Source organism: Prionailurus viverrinus, chromosome A1 (assembly GCF_022837055.1).
Source record: "Prionailurus viverrinus isolate Anna chromosome A1, UM_Priviv_1.0, whole genome shotgun sequence".
Classification (NCBI taxonomy): Eukaryota; Metazoa; Chordata; class Mammalia; order Carnivora; family Felidae; genus Prionailurus; species Prionailurus viverrinus.
The window spans coordinates 63,352,501-63,368,310 of record NC_062561.1 but is presented as its reverse complement, the minus strand read 5'-3'; the positions used below and the strand labels follow the sequence as shown (position 1 = coordinate 63,368,310).

Below are 15,810 nucleotides of genomic sequence, written 5' to 3'. Positions count from 1 at the left end.
AATGGTGTAACCTAAAAACATTCTGATCTTTTGGCTTAGTACTTTTAGAGGGAGTTCCAGATCAATATTTGCATTTTTGTTGACAAACGCATATTATATCCCAATGTAAAAATTGTAGTTTTTTCCCCCATGCTCTTAATATTTAAACCACGTCCAGTCTTGCTATTTCAAACAACAGTACAATTCTTTTTTTATGGACATGCATGGCATTGAAGATTTTAAAGCATTAAAAAAATTTAAGCATTATATGGTTTTACTCAGTCATGTTTATAAGGAAATATAGATGCACAGTTTTAAAAGTTAAATAAGCATTGGGCCCTTGAGTAGCTCAGTTGGTTAAGTGTCTAACTCTTGTTTTTGGCTCAGGTCATGACCTTGGGTGGTTGGGAGATTGAGCCCCACCTCGGCTCCATGCTGACCATGAAGCCTACTTGGGATTATCTCTCTCCTCGCCCCTCCCTGCTTGTGCTCTCTCTCAAAATGAAAACAAAAGTTAAATACACATAAGCAGTCCCTATCTTACCACAACTTTACTCCAAATTTTCAGTACTCAGACTACTATAATCTCTTATGGAAGTAAATTTATCAAGTATCCCTATCTCCCATTAATATGTTTATACCACTCACACTATTACTTGATTTCTTAACCCTGGTAAATGAAGCTTTAAGTCTCTGGCCCTTCATGCTCACCACAGCACACACCCTCCCCACTCCTTAAGCACATGCACATATACATGCCTCTGTTCTTAATCTTCTAATAGTTCACAATATTTTGTTAATATTCCAATTGTAACAGCTAAGATGTTTAGGTTGGAAAGGTTTTCTTGGACTTCTTTATCAGCTCAGTTGTCAAGGTAATTTACCACTAATGGTCCTGATTTCTGAAGGAAGTCTGGAACATCCTTCTCCATGTTGGCATATGTCAGTTCTTCCCTTGAGGCTCTTATCTTCCATTCTGATCTGCATGCTTGCACTGGAGGCCTCCTGCCTGCTTTCACCCTGCAGAACCTGTCTTGCTCCTGGTTTGGATCCCATGATTCTCTCCGGGCACCCTCGCCTCAAGTAGTAAACTGAGAAACAGTAATCTGGAGGTACTCTGGTGTATTTGTATTTTTGAAAATGTCATTTTACTGTCTTAAACTTTCATTAATTCGGTTTTGTAGATAAATTCTCTTTCTCTTCAAAGTACCTTCACAGGGTCTTTAAGCTTCCACTGTGTCACTTCATAATCGGTGCCTCTCTGGTTCTCAATTCTTTGGGCAGTTTTTTTTTTTTGTTTGTTTTTTTTTTTTTTTTTTTTTTTTTTTGTTTTGTTTTTTTTTTTTTTTTTTTTTTTTTTAAAGACCTTGCTCCATTGTTCCCCTGTTCTCAGGTTTTACAGTTTGTGTACTTTGGTGTGGAGTCTTCCTTCCTGGTTTTACTGTGGCCTGGTGAGCACTCTCAATGCAAAATGGAGTATCCTTCAGTTCAAGGTTTTTATATTATGTCCCATAATTTCACGTGTTTTAATTCTTAGTGTGGTATAAACTTTAGTGATTATTTTTCCTCTTTGCTCCATTTTTTTTAAATTGGTCTTTGATTTTGTTAAACAATTATTTTGAGAGAGAGAACAAGTAGGGGAGGTGTGGAGGGAGAGAGACAATCTTAAGTAGGCTCCCTACTCAGGACAGAGCCTAATGTGAGGCCTCAATCCCATGACCATGAAATCATGACCTGAGCTGAAATCAAGAATCAGAAGCTCATCTGGCTGAGCCACTCAGTCACCCCAATTTATCTTTTAGTGTTCTGAGCATTATCAAAGTCCTATTTTCTAAGCAATTACCTCAATTCATTCTTACATTCCCCCTTTCCCTATTTTCAATATTCAATCTTTTTGCATATGTAAACACTTTTCTATTTCAAGAATATCAACAAAGTAATGTAAGCAACAGTAGAAAAGGATTTTCAATTTCCATTTATTCCCAATGACTCAACCTGTTTATCATCTCAAACTGATAATCATCTGTTGATAGTTTACTTTCAAAATACGAAAGTCTAAGGAGGAATAACTTTAGGGGGGAAATTAAGAATTTGGTTTGTCCCAATTTAAGATGGCATCCTGAGAAACCTAGTACCTCTCTTTGTAAGCATGTCTGTTAGAACTGAGAGTGAAACCAGGCAGCCCACTGAAGCTGTATCACATCATACAGGTGCAGAGCTAACTGGAGCTAATGTCAGATATCCCAGTTGTATCAAGAAGGTAGTTGAGAACACTTAGGATCTATTCTCTTAGCAAATTTTAAAGTACACTTTACTGTAGTCACCATGCTGTACATTACATCTCTAAAACTTAGAGCGGAGAGAGTTTCTATCCCCTGACCAACATCTTCCCCATTTCCTCCACCACCGCCAGCCCCTGGAAACCACCTTTTTGTTTCTCTAAGTTCGATTGTTTTAGATTCTACATAAGTGTTCTCAATATTTATCTTTCATGTGTCTGTTATATTTCACCTAGATAATGCAGTCCAAATGCATCTATTATCGCAAATAGGATTTCTTTTTTAAGGCTAATATTCCATTGTGGACACAGAACAATTTCTTCACCCATTTAGCCACTGACATTTAGGTTGTTTCCATATATTGCATATTTTGAATAATGCTGCAATATATAGGGGAGTACAGCTATTTGAGATATGGATTTCAATTCCTTTGATCATAAGGCAGTTCTATTTAATTTTTTGAGCAAACTCCATTTTTCCATAACAGCTGTCAAAATTTACATTCCCAATAAAGTGTTCAAGGGTTCCCTTTTCTCCACATCCTTGCCAACCTAAGTATTCTCACCACACATAAATAGTAACTATGTGATAAAGGGTAGGTTAGTTTGTACTAATCACTAAAGGTATACTTACGTTAAAAACCACCACATTGTATACCTTAAATCTACACAATGTTTTTTCGTTTGCATCTCAATGCTGGAAAAACTAAAACTAAAAAAAAATGTGGTTGAGATCCAAGTGCATCACAATTTCTCCTAATTGTCCTTAGAAGTGGAAGTTAAGATGAAAACCATCAGAATTATTAAGTATTGACCTTATGTTGACGTTTTGGAACCATGAATCCAGATACAGAAGTCAACAGAGGAGATGTGCTTTTCATTTTCTCTCATCTTATGAATTCTGTCAGAACATGAGAGGCTCTGCAGCTTTTATTGATCTTTCCGTAGACTTGACCCTGAGAGACAACCAATACCTAAGTTGTTTGGTGTCAACAGAGACACGAAAATGATGCCAATAAAAACCTTAAAACCACCATGGTGTTCGAGGTTAATAGCAACAATCTCCTGGAAGCCAGATAAATTTGAGAGGCCAAAACGTTTTAACTTGTACCTTCATGATTTGATAATTTTAGATAGTCTTGATATAAACATGCCACCCATACATGCACATATAGAATGTATATGTACATATATGTATACATTTCTCTATTTTGAGGGCTGGCAAAAATCAAAAAAATTATTTTTATGCCTTTCTGGTTTTTTAAGACTTAAAGATGGAATCATTGGTGACCATTTTAAGTTTTTGTAGGAACATTTTATTATCAAGTATTTTAAAGTTATTTGCACAGTCCTCCCAAAAGTTATTGATCTTTTAATAATTGTAATGTATCAGGTTAATTCATTCACTTAAATGTGCGTATGAACCCACTATGATTGCTCTGGTTGTGTAGGCTCCATTGAAACTTTATTTTACATTTTATGGCCATATTAGGCAATCACCCGTTTTTAAAGTTTTAAAGACACAAACTATTGTGCCCACACTTCATAGCACACCTTTGTGACCCATCCAGTTTTAAACTGATGACCAGATAGGCTCATAAGGAAAACCTTAGCTTAAAATTGTACACTGTTCCTCTTTAGCCAAATATCCTTGTTAGTTCCTACATAATTTAACTCAAATGACTTTAATGTGCAGGTTTTATAAATTAATCAGCAAAATGGTATCCCTTCACTCATTTATTACAGTTGAATATGATTTCAACGTCTCTGGCAGACATTTGTCAAAAACTGACATCTGAGAAATAAGAATACAGTCAACCTTGTTTCTACAGATCAGTTTTATCCAGTGTTAACAGCAACAATTTAAAGAACAAAGATTTAGGCAACCAGCCAGCCCTAGCCTGACTGAATCAGAGATGCAGGGATCAAATACTAGAAGTATCACTTTTTTATAATCATTTCATGTAATTCTTATGCATATTAAATTTTGGAAGTTCCTGCCTTGGGTAATCCAAATTCTGTCCTTAGATCAAATTAGATGATAAAGCTGCACACTGGGATTGCTGTCTTTAGCCTTCGTGTACTTCTGCTGTACTGATACAGATAATTGACTAGGTATCATCTGTTTCTGTTGACGGGGGATAGAAACATAGCCTTATAAAACACACTCTTATAATTAACCTGGGGGATATTATGGATAGATAGCATTGGTTCCTTATGTGGTTCCTGAGAAAATATTTCTTAAGTTCCCATAAGATTTAAGAGGGCTTGCATAACTTGTCTACACATTTTAGATTTGATGTATATTTTATCATTTATTCCGCAAAAAATTTTTTCTAAATATATATGGCAGCAAGGCGGTAAGTCAGGTGAAATTTAAGATACTTCTAACTGTTACAAGCTAAAATAACTGGTCCTATCCTGCCTTTTCCCCTGTACTACCTGCAGCCACACTGCAGGTAAACAAAGGGGTTCTGATGCAGGATAGAAATTCTGGGATTTATTTTTTATACTGAGGGAAAGCAAACTTGTAGAGGGCCACATTCTGTTTAGCGCTACAATCAAACAGTAAGCATTATTTTGGAAACTAGGATGAGACATTTTATCTCAACAGTAGTCTGTGGTACCCTCCCTTTCCAAGACAGCTTACATAGACAAACCCGGATCACAGTGGTACTTTTCTTTCACTTTCACCATTGTTGGTGTGGTTACTTAAGAGGTTTGATTTTCAAGAACATAGATCAAATCTGGCCATTTTTTTTTAATCTGTAAATATCTACATGCACATCAGGCAATATGCACACTCTTGCGCATGTGCATAATCACGCGTAAGTGGTTTCTAGGCTTCTTTTGCAAAACTCTTATTCTTTGTGAGAAGATAAGTCCTAATCATGTGTGAGGACTCTAGGGCTTGAAAGCACATGCATGTGTGCACACACATGCACCGAATTTTCACATTTGAAACTCCGGTAATCTTAAGAGGAATTTTGAATTTTCCACAGTTTCTCAAAAATTACATTATGGGTGTATAATCTGTTTCAGCTAATTACAACTTCTGAGTTTCTCTGCATACTTCAGAGTCTATAAATGCTGACCTCTTCATTTCTTAATCTACGATTTTCCACCTTATGAGATTTTTCACTGTTTTTCTTTAGATTTAAAAGGCAATTGTGATGTTTATTTAACATCTTGAAACAAAGCTTGACCATGACCACTCCATGGAAACCGTGTTAGGAAAGACATTTCTTCAGTTGTTGTGTGTTGGTGTTTGTTCTTCATATATACGTACACAGAAGTTTTTTTTTTTCCCCCAACAGCAAGCTAATCATGAGAGCTTTAAAATTTTAATAAGGGACAAGGGCTCATGAGATTACCAAAGATACCCTCAGATGATCGTACTTGTCCTTTTCTGAGACACATAATCAAAAAAATTAAGCCTCAAGATTCACATAGCTGTAAGAGCTATAACATAAGTATTGGTTCTCTGTAGACCCTTTGTTAAATATTGACACTCTAGAAAAATAGAAAACAAAGCTCTTACAGAGTACATCTGGAATGTTTGCCTTATGTTGGAAAATACTTCTAGCTTTATGAGTTTAGATTCTCTAAGGTATTATTTGGAATTCTTTCAAATGACACACAACTTGTAAGGTTGGTAGCATTTCATATTATAAAACTGCAATAGTATAGAATATAAACATGTACATGTTGCAGACTTGACAATAAGTCAGTTTGCTTCTGCTTAGATCAAGTGATATGGACACAATATTCTAGGTTAGATCATGTATTAGTTTAGAGATTGTAATAGATTCTAAAGTCCTTCTAAAAGACTTTGCTCTGTCTTTGTGGACTCAACAATGGCCACAAGCCCCTGCATGATACTTGGACTACTTAATTTCGGATTATTCCATTTCAAATAACGAGAGTAATTATTGCCAGTGTAAAGAAAACTCCACTCATTTACTCAGGGTTCCTTCTACCAGTTACTGAGCATCTTTAATATGCCATATGTGGGGCTGGTTGCTGAGTAACAAACAATCCCTGCTGTGTTAAAGCAGCCTGAAGTCTAGGATGTTATGGTTAGGACTTCTATCAACTTCCCAAGTATTCATTATCCCTGCTTAATAACAGTTGATTTTATCCAAGACATCATCTTCGAGTAAAATATCGTATTTCTTATTGCTGTTTGTAGCTATGAATACCAGTTTGATTGCACAGATGTCACAGGTTCAGGAACCCAGAGAATGTCTTTGAGATGACGACTTGACCAGGAAGATATCTTTTCACCCTTGCTATTCCTTACATGGAGATAGATTAAGCATCCATCCTATTACCTTCAGGATGAAAGCCATGTTCTAACAATTGAACAGATAGGGTCTAGTGATTTGGGGATATTTTGCACAAGCAGTAGACTATTGGACTTCTTTTAAGTGACAAAATAAGATCTTTATTTGTGTAAGACACCATAGCATGTTTTTGTGAGTTTTATTTCTTCACACTATTGTAGTTTCCTTTCCTTTCTGTAGGCAACTACCAGGAAAGCAACTGCTTCATCAGCAGCTTGACAAAAATGACCAAGTTTGGGGAAGAAACCATTTAATCATTCTCAGGTCCTGAGCAACAGTTGATCTAGTCACCTCTGCTCTCCCAGAAGATGGTAAAGCACTCATCTGGTCTCAAAGCATTCCTGTCTTTCCTGGGAAGCCCTGTAACTGTTTGGCTAAGACTAGGCTCCCGGCAAGTAACACTAATACTTGAGGACAGGGGAGCTCTTCATGCATAGGTAGGTTTTATTCCCATCTTTTGTAGGAAATTTGCCACACATTTATAAAAACTCTGTACCTTTTGACTGTATGTTAAAAAAAAAAAAAGACATGGATAAAGAAAAAAAAAACCCTTGTATATAATCAGTGGGAATATAAATTGGCATAGCTATTATGGTCAGCATGGAGGGGTCTCAAAAAGCAAAAAATAGAACCACTACATGATCCAGCAATTCCACTTCTGGGTATTTGAAGAAAATGAAAAAACTAGAAAACATATGCATCCCATGTTCATTGTAGTATTGAAAATAGCCAACATATGGAAACAGTCTGTCCAGTGATAGGTGAAAAGAGAAAATGTATATATACAATAAACTATTCAACCTTAAGGAAATATTGCCATCTGTGACATGGATGGACATCAAAAGCATCATGCTAAGTAAAGTCGGTCAGACACATACCATATAATCTCATACATAGAATCTAAAAGGTAAAATCTCAGATCTAAAGAACAGATCATTGTTTGCAAGAGGCAAGGAGGATGGAGGGGGGAGAAATGGGTAAAGGGGTCAAAAGTACAAACTTCCAATTTATGAAGTCATAAAAATGTATTGCACGTATTGTTAACACTGTATTGCATATTTGAAAGTTGCTCAGAGTACATCTTAATTTGTCACAAGAAAAACATTTCGTAAATATGTATGTTGACGGATGTTCTGTCTATGCTTCGGCAGGTAAGCAGTGGTAGAATAAGCCTTCTGGGCTTCTGAATGCTTTCCTAATTTTCAAACTGGAGTACTATTTCATTGCATTACTTTGCAAGTCAAAAAATGAAAAATAACCAAAGGTGAACTTCTGCACTCATTTAGCAGTTAGTTTTGGCAAGGTAATAGTCAAGTGGTATTGCAGGAAAAGACATTGCACCTTCATGTTCAACTACATGTGGGTGTATGGAACTACACAAATATGCTGGTTACCCCTGTAAAACAATGGTTAAGTCTTTTATAAGCGTCTAAGCACAGTTTTCCTTAGTCATTGTTGTAGTGCTCTTATAAACATCTATTCCAAGTGTTAATTCTATACATGCATATATAGTATTCTGTTTTTAAGTTGCTCTTTGGTATGAATACCATGATGTATCAGTGAATGGAAGTTATATAGATTAACGTAAATGGTCTTACTTCTACATGCATTGCATAAAGAGGTTTCTAAGAATGCTACTTGCTAACTCTCCAGAACAGTGTTGTATCAAGCATCCATTCTTCATTGAGGCACTGATCTCGTTGTTGTTTTAACCATGCTTAAAAGTAGTGCCAGCCATGTTCTCGGTTGCTCATGTTGTTAAATCCCATGCTATGCTACTGGGTCAGTTTTCTTTTACATGTTAGTACTGTTTAAAAAGTGCTATCTGTAGAAATTCGCTAAAATTTCTATACTTGTACTTGAGACCATAACCATTACCATTGCTGTGGCTCCCATGGTGCTGGAGTAAGTGCTGCTAGGGTTGTTACAACTAGCTCAGTTATGTTTTAATTTCCCCCCTGTATTTGTTCATGATACTATTTGTCCCAATTAGGAGGAATACACTTAAAAATAACTTTTTAGTATATTAAACTTCAAACACACTATAACACATCAATGAAGTTCAAGGAAAGAGACCATCAAGAATTTGTTTTCCAGAAAGTAACTAACTTCGGTTTCCTTCTAGGAGCTCCTATTCATATTGACCTGCAATCTCAAGCAGACATGAATCTTCTGGAAAACAAGAAATGAGGATGAAGTTCTCTGGAAAAACTCCTTCAGTCTTTTGCTTCAAGTTTTTGTGTATATGTTTGAGTTTTGTTTATAGGCCCCCTTCCCTCTTTTTACCATAGTAGTATAGTAGAAGAACTTAAGAATCAAAAGCACAATGAGGTACCAGCTCACCCCTCCCAGAATGTCTAAAATTAACACCACAAGAAACACGTTAGTGAGGATGCTGAGAGAGGAACCTTCCTTCACTGGTGGCAGGAATGAGAACTGGTGCAGCCATTATGGAAAACAGGATGGAGGTTTCTCAAAAAATTAAGAATAGAACTACCCCATGACCCAGAAATTGAACTACTAGGTATTTATCCAAAGGATACAAAAATGCTTATTCAAAGGAGCACATGCACCCCAGTGTTTACAGCAGTGCTATCAACAATAGCCAAATTATGGAAAGAGCCCAAATGTCCATCGACTGATGAAGAGGTGGTGTGTGCGCGCGCGCGCGCACACACACACACACACACACACACACACACACACACACACACACAATGAAATACTACTTGGCAAGATTTCATTCTTTTTGATTGCCATTTGCCAACAATGTGAATGGAACTAGAGCGTATTATGCTAAACAAAGTCAGAGGAAGACAAATGTCATGATTTCACTTATATGTGGAATTTAAACAACAGATGAACATAAGAAAAAGGAAAATAAGATTTAAAAAAGAGGGAGGAAAACCATAGAGACTCAAATACAGAGAATAGCCTAAGGGTTACTGGAGAGGCGGTGGGTAGAAGGATAAGCCAAATGAGTGATGGGTACTAAAGGGCACTTGTTGGGATGAGTACTGGGTATTCCCATTTAAGTGATGAATCACTGGGTTCTACTTCTGAAACCAATACTACACTGATTATTAACTTACTTGAATAATATTTTAATATTTTAATATATATGAATAATTACATTAAAAATAAAAGAAAAAAGTCCTAGCTAATGTTTCAAAGGTAGATATGAAGTTTCCAGTAGATATATATTAGAGGAATTTTCATATGCATTAATTTATTGAAATTGTACATAACTTCTATGTGGATCCATGAAGACCTACTACCCATTCTAGTATCTTGAAATCTGTTTACCTTGAATGGTTTTCTATCAGTAAATTATTTTTTTTAACCAAACATATGATATTGACCTTAACTTTTTAAGAATTCTATTTGCTAAAATAGGGAATTTTGGTAGTTTCAGTCCACCTAAATGGGATGTAACTTGTAGCCTAAAACATTTTTTAATGAAGTAATGGATTAGAACAGTGATTCTCAATTGGGGCAATTTTTCTCACCAGGGGACATTTGGCAATATCTGAATGTTTTTTTATATTGCATAACTGTACACATAGGTGTATGTATGTGCTGACATCTAGTCCATAGAGACCAGGGAAGCTGCTAAATGTCCTCAAGTGTACAGGTAAACTCTACAAAGTTGGTTCCAAATGTTGACAGTACTATCAGAGGTTGAGAAATACCATATAACTATTTGGATATTAAATGGAATTTAAGTTTTTAATTTATAATTTAAATATTGTCTTATAGAAAATTTACAACGTATGTGTTGTGGCATGAAAAATATTCACTCAAGAGTACAGATCTAATTGTTTTATTTAATGAATTCATACAGAGTATAGCATAAGGATAAGTCATTTCAACAGGATACTCTAAAGACCAGACCTCTTTGACTTGGAAGTTGGTATTATGGAAAAAGGTATTTCCCTCTAGTTAACACTGAAAAAAAACCTCCCCGACGACGACGACGACAACAACAACAACAACCTTCAAAAGGTATTACGTATTTCTCTTTGTGGCCTAAGAATATGTTTTAGTTAAACATTTATTGACACACCATGGACTAAAATCTCAGTTTACAGAGCACAAACCCTAAAACGGATAAAATTTGAGAAGATTTAAAATCATCCAAGAGGTGCTGGGTGGCTCAGTTGGTTAAGCAGTGGACTTGAGATTTCAGCTCAGGTATGATCTCACGATTCAGTTCGTGGGATCAAGCCCTGTGTCAGGCTCTATGCTGATAGCACACAGCTTATTTGAGATGGTCTCTCCTCCCTCTCTGCTCCTTCCCAGTTATATATGTGTCATGCTGCCTCAAAATAAGTAAATAAACTTAAAAAGTTACTTGGTATCATTTGTCAATAACCCTGACAGTAAGATAAAGTATCTGCTCAATCTTTCTTCAATGAACTTATAAACTGATTATTGCTTAAAGTGTTAAGTACAGGGAAAGAAAAGGGAAAATAAGGTTGCAAAACTAGTTTTCATGATTTTGAATTACTTTTGAGTTTAGATATTAATGATTCACAAGAGTCTTGAATTTCACACATCAAGTAAAAAATTTATAGGCTGTATCTTCTGTCAAGAAGAACACAAAGATAATTGATGTGGAACTGATGGATTGCCACCAAGTCACATGCATATTTATTTATAGCAAATGAATAGATTTCCAAGAACTTCTGGTATTAGTTGTTATCCACATCTTCCCAAAATTCAATCAAGAACTATTATGGCAGCCACATTATAGTAATTGTTTCTGTATTAACTATAGCATTTATATCTTCATCACAATTATATGGCCAGCTTCACAGCATTGTAAACGTTAGTATTTCAGAAGGAAAAAGATCTCCTAAATGTTAGCTGATAAGATGTAATCAAAAAGTACCCTCATGCTGTTAATTATGTCCTTTCTCTACAATCATGATCCAAATGTGATGTTTTTGCCAAAGAATAAAAGTCAATTTTCTGGTGCCAGTATGAAACTCCATTAAATATTTCTCTGAAGTGACTGGATTAACATGCTTCCTTCAATGGACAAAAGCAGTTACTTATACGCCATACCAGGATATTTTATTCTCTTGTTCTTTTTTCCTTTAGCATAAAAGAGTTTTGCATTGTAGTGTAACAGCCAGTTTCTGAATTTCCATTACTGGACCATGTTAGCAGAGTAAGCTATGTTTCAATGCTATTTGTCCAAGCAACCTAGTTGAAAAAAGTAAATTTCTATTGAGAATCAAGATTACAACCATATGTAGCCAACAGAAAGGGATCTCAGGAAGCAAAGTTTGAAATTATAAGGAAATGCTCCTTCCTCTTGGCATTATAATCTGCTTAACCAGTGGTTTTCATTTTGAAAGCAGGGGAATGCTTTATCAAATGCAATCTTTCTGAAGTTTCAGTGTATAAATTCAATGATCAAAGATGCTATGGTCGAAAGAGCATTCCAGACATACACATCAATCTTCTCCAATCCTTTGTCATTCCCATAGCTATACAGAAGAGGTCTAGGAAAGTTTGAGAACTGGTGCAAGTGGAATTATCTTAAGAGTTTCTAAAGAAATACAGAGCTATATGGTACACCTAGAGAGTAGATGTGATCTTTGTCCATTTCTTACATTTTAGTTTCTTCAACTGATATATCAAATTTTCAAATTTCTAGCAGACCACAATTAAGTTGCTGACAATATGTATATTTAGGATCACTATACTATACCTGTATTAGTCTTTATTAATACTCATAACTTTAGTCTGAATTGGAGTACATGCACCCTAGAAGGGTGTCACATGATCCATTTGGCTTCTTAATTTTAGGATTTCTATGTATTTTTAGAGAATTCTTTAAAACTTTGGTTTTACTATAGACATACATATATGTTCACATATGAATACACATAATGTATACATTTGGGGATACACTCAGTAGGAATTTCATCTGTGGATGTGAATGTTTATGCCAGAATTTCCAGTGCTAAATGTAAACGATACATGAAGGAACCTAAGCCTGTTTTTAATCTGATCTCTAATCTCCTGGATGAATTCCTTGCATGTCTGAACACATGCTACAATTTAAAACTTCTGTGGTTTCCCTAAAGCTGTTCGCTCAGCTTGATTTGTCTTCATGTCCATCTTTTCCTGCCAATTTTTCCTATCCAGTTTTCAAAGCTTACCTCAAACCATATGTAATTCCTATAAGGAAGTTGAAGTGGCCTCAGAACCATGGTAAAAACAAACATTTAGCCCAAAATCTTGTGCAAGTTACACTTGGCTGTAATTCGCCAAATGGATGGACTTTCAACAATTAGGACTGAAGAATAGCCAGGAAGTTTAGTGTGTGTGGCTTCTTGAACATCTCCTGTTCCTCACTAGACACACACTTTGTTGGCCATGGAATTCTGCCTTTCAGATGAGCTCCTGCCAACTTGAATAATGTGAGCGGGCACATACCAAGGCTTTTCATGCATTTCTGATCAAGACAAATCATCTAGACCTAATATTGAGTTCCAGGTTCAGTCTCTTACCACATCACCGGTAGTGATTCATGTTGAAGGTGAAAGTAAAACTAAGGATACATTATGAGCACACTATTCTTTTCCTGTTTTCTAGGCTTACACCAAATCCTCTAACACTCTTTTTAAGCTGGAAATCCTTCGGATATTGTGTACACTTTGTCAACGTAGTCCTATACATGAAATCAAGTAGAAAATTGTCTGCATCTAATATAAAAGGTGATATTATGGAAAGAATTGCAGAATTTTAAACTCAAAAGTAGAAAAATAGAGAATATTTCATACTTTGAGGTTTTTCCCTTTACAGTACCTGTTCTATGTTATAGCAGCTAAAATCAAAAATGCTATTTTTAAGAGGAAAATTATCAAGTTGTTTTCACTAAAGATTTTATGATTGTAGATTTCAATATTGAATTGCTCACATTTCAGTGTTTACTAGAATATAGTCTCTACATAGTTACAGGCTTGATTTATTTGGTGTGACTTTTCTGGTCTTTCCTATTGTTAATGAATTACTGCCATTTTTGGAATAGATCTAACTTTGGCTTTTTAGAAACAAGGAAACCCCTCAAACCCTACACAGTAACATCATGCAAGAATGAAATAAAAAGCAAAATTTGGGGGGGAAATGGTGTAACTTTGAAAAACATTTGCTTAGTAAAAAGACTAAATTACAGAATAAGTTTGGAAGCTTTCAATTTCCATACAGTAATTCACCTTGTAAAAAAAGGTTGTGAAGTTGGGAGGAAATAGTTTGACATTCACAACTGGCATACTGTTTATATAGATTGTCAAGTGCTTAATTTATTCTCTTGAATAGGCATAAGTATATTCAATATTGTGCTTTATATTATCAGGTTTTATTCTAAACCTCGGGTGCAGAGACTGAGTCTTCAATCCATGTCACATCATCCAATATGATGTATAAGAGGGTTTCTCTTGCACCCCAATGCTACTTTATGCTCCCTCACAGGTATCTACTAAGCTTTTGAAGTCATATATAGTGTGTCTAATATAGGTCTTACATTTAGGCTATAAATCTTGTTCTATTTTTATATTTTATTCAATAATGTGTTTTTAAGGTGTATCCATATTTATTCATTCACAGCTGGTCTATTTCTTCTCATTATCCCATGATTAGAAATATGCATCTACCATATTCAGTCTCTAGTGATGGAAACAAGTGGGCCCAAGCTACCCAAGTGCCACTGCAGTGAAGATCCTTGCATGTGACCTTCGTGAGTTATTCTCTGCAGCCACAATAGAAGATAGCTGGGCCTCAAGATCTGCACATTTTTAATTTCACTAAATACTGACCGATTGCTCTGTAGAAAAGGTGATGCAATGGAAACTCCCAACAGATATTCCTCCAGATTATTTGCTGTTGACTTTTAAATTTTGTCCATTTTACAGGTTTAACATGGTAGTTTATGTGGTCTGACTTAGCATTTTCCTAAGTTTTAGTCTTTTGGATTTAGCTGCATATTGTCTATTAACTCCCTCCATTTTGGATTTCCTGCCTTTTTCTATGTGCAGCAATTTCTTCATATACTTCTAGACATTAAGGACTGTAGGATGTTGTAAACATCAGTCATTTCCATATACCTTATAAATATGTTGAGGTTCTCATAACAGGGATTCCCAATTTTCTTATAATGACATAACAATTTTACTCACATGGGGTGATATGTGACAGAATCCTAGCTGACTTATCTGTGTGATGCTCTTATCGTCTTTCTTCAAACATTTCATCATTGCTTGACATTAGCTCCTAGATGCCTCACAATCACAATGGTGTCCTTTAGCTCATGAAAGTATCACATTGACTACCAGGAAAATTGTGTGCTGGGGGGGGGGATCATAAAACCAAAGCATCTTTAAGTATTTCTCATTTTTTAGCAGAAATCAAAAAACCTAGATATGCTTAGTATAATCACTAGGGTGGCCTTCTAATGAGGAGGCCAAAAATCCACTAGTTTGAGGTCTTTCTGGAAACTACCACAGATTTATATGCACTTTTTAATCAATCTGTTAAGAACACATGTAAGTAATACATCTAAATGAAATTTTACTAGACTTTGTCATTCTTTTATTCTTGGGTAAATGCAATAAACTGTAAAGCTCAAATACATAATTAGGCAAGTACTTTTTCCTTTGTTATATGTTGAACCTGAGTCCTCACATAATCTGCTAATAAACTGAAATTAACTTTTTCCAGATGCCTGTAACATGTTATTTTAGTTAGAACATCTTAGTGTGCTAAAAACTAGGATTATAATAGGATTTATAGGTATAGCAGAAAAAAATTACTTAAAATCAGAAAGATGTAAAAATTTCTATTAAATACCTGATATTCAGTAAGTTGGAACATTTCATTTCATAGTTTTCCACTGGTACTTAGTCAGAAACATGTATGTAGTTATTTGAATCATACCTAAATTTTCTTCAAAGACACTAGTTTTACAGAATTTTCTGCTTTGACTTCTACTTAGACATCCAATTTATGCTTATTAAACATTTAAGAAGTTGTTCATATGTCTATAGTAGTGCATTTAAATTAGAAATAGATTTGTTAGAGAAATCACAGAAAATCTAAAGGATTTTTTTTTAATTACTTAGGAAGTTATAACTTGCCTTTTAAAGTAGGACAAAAAGTGATTTAAATAGGATGGGAGGCCTTGGGGTGTAGTGA

General features: G+C 35.3%; 1 pseudogene; it reads left to right on the top strand.

Annotated features, from left to right (window-relative positions):
* The first annotated feature begins 909 nt into the window (after nucleotides 1-909).
* LOC125163705 (heterogeneous nuclear ribonucleoprotein A1-like) overlaps nucleotides 910-15,810 on the top strand; it is a 40,859-nt pseudogene continuing 25,958 nt past the window's right edge.